Genomic DNA, 1,873 nt, shown 5'->3' on the forward strand with positions numbered 1-1,873 from the left:
TCACTCCATGCCACGCGACCCACGAAAGAAGTGTGCAACTAGGATCTAACTAGCTCATTCCCTATCTACTCACATATGTACTGCATGGTTTAGTACTGGTCCTCCGGTTCATACCTGGAGTGACCTGGTCCGGGAGAGTTGTTATATATCTATATCAATGTAACATTGCACTTTTCCCTCATTCACATATATATATATATATATATATATATATATATATATGTATACATATGTATATATATATGTATATATATATATATTTACAATATATATACACAATATATATATATATATATATATACAGTATATATACATACAAAATACAGTGTGTGGATATATACATATATGCAAAATACAGTGTGTGTATAGATATACAATATAGATATATACAACATAAGTAGGAGAGAGGGCGGAACGACTCACCTCACGCATGCACATGACGTGTCATAACGGGAAGTAGGATCATTAACACCTGAATCCGGAAGTGATTATCATAATCAATTCCCGTAACCAGAGATTACTAACCATATTTCAAATGATGCCTAACACGCACACCAGACTACCTTACGATCGTACATGACATATCATAACAGGAAGTAAGCATAATTAATGAATATTGAAAATGATTATGACAATCAGTGATTGCAACTGGAAAAAATGAACCACCTCTAATAGCATGGTTAAGATAATGACCCGATACCAGGTGCTACACCCCCCCCCCCCTCGCCTCGCAGCGAAATATTCATCATGTTTGAGCTTGTAACTGAATCGTATTAAGGAGACTATCCCCCCTCCATCAGACCACCTGCAATGGATTGAAGTCAGGTCTCCGTGTATGGGATAAGAATAAAATTAAGTGAAAAAGATCATAAAACTCGTTGTACGATGGATACTTTTATTTTTCTAATCATATTATATAAACATTTCATACAAGACGTGTACACACACACGCGCACACATTGTCAACATTGATGACCTCTGCAGCCTCCCAGGGCGGTACGCAGGCGAGGTAGGGCTTAGCTCAGACAGGAATGCACACGGTTATAGAAACACAGATGATCAACAGCATTTACAAAGGGCATAGCCTCGCTCGCAGACAATAAAGGGTCTGAGGATCTCTCTGGTGTTGGCCTAGAGCTGATGGCGGCGGTTCACCATCCTTCTCCTTTCTTTCGGTGGCAACGTCGATTGCTCACAATGTTAACAACACGACATTCGTCAACTCCGCTCAAAACTGCAACGAAGGAAAGAGAAAGCACTAACACACTTACATTTAAAATGGCAGCAGCACACAAATAAAAGTGTGTATTTGACAAAGTTCGAATCCCCGGATAGATTCACCTTTCCGAAAGTCTAGCCCCTCCAAATACCTGTCGAAAGGGATAACGGCAGCAGTCTTGCAAGCAACCACGACTGTAAGTGATATAAGGCCTTTTTTGTAGCATCCCAAAAACCCTAACGCTCTGATAATCTGACAATCAGTGATTGCAACTGGAAAAAAATGAACCACCTCTAATACCATGGTTAAGATAGTGACCCGATACCAGGTGCTACACCCCCCCCCCCCCCCCCTGTTTCAAGTTGTATCACGGTCGCTACAAAACACAATATCATCGAAGTTTCTACTGACATACAAAGTATTTATTTCACATAAAGAAAGTCAATAGAAAACCATTAAAGTACACAATATACTAGTACGATTTTTGATTACAAGCAAGACTTTGTGGAAGCTTCAAATAAACTGGAAGAAGTACCTGGCTACTCTGCCACTTATTTTGTTTATTCACACCATTCTTTGCTTCGCAAGGCTGTGGAAAGTTTAAATGTATTTCTCAGATTTTGTCAATACATTATTTTCCTTATTACATACATT

Source organism: Penaeus chinensis, chromosome 39, assembly GCF_019202785.1.
Source record: "Penaeus chinensis breed Huanghai No. 1 chromosome 39, ASM1920278v2, whole genome shotgun sequence".
Lineage (NCBI taxonomy): Eukaryota > Metazoa > Arthropoda > Malacostraca > Decapoda > Penaeidae > Penaeus > Penaeus chinensis.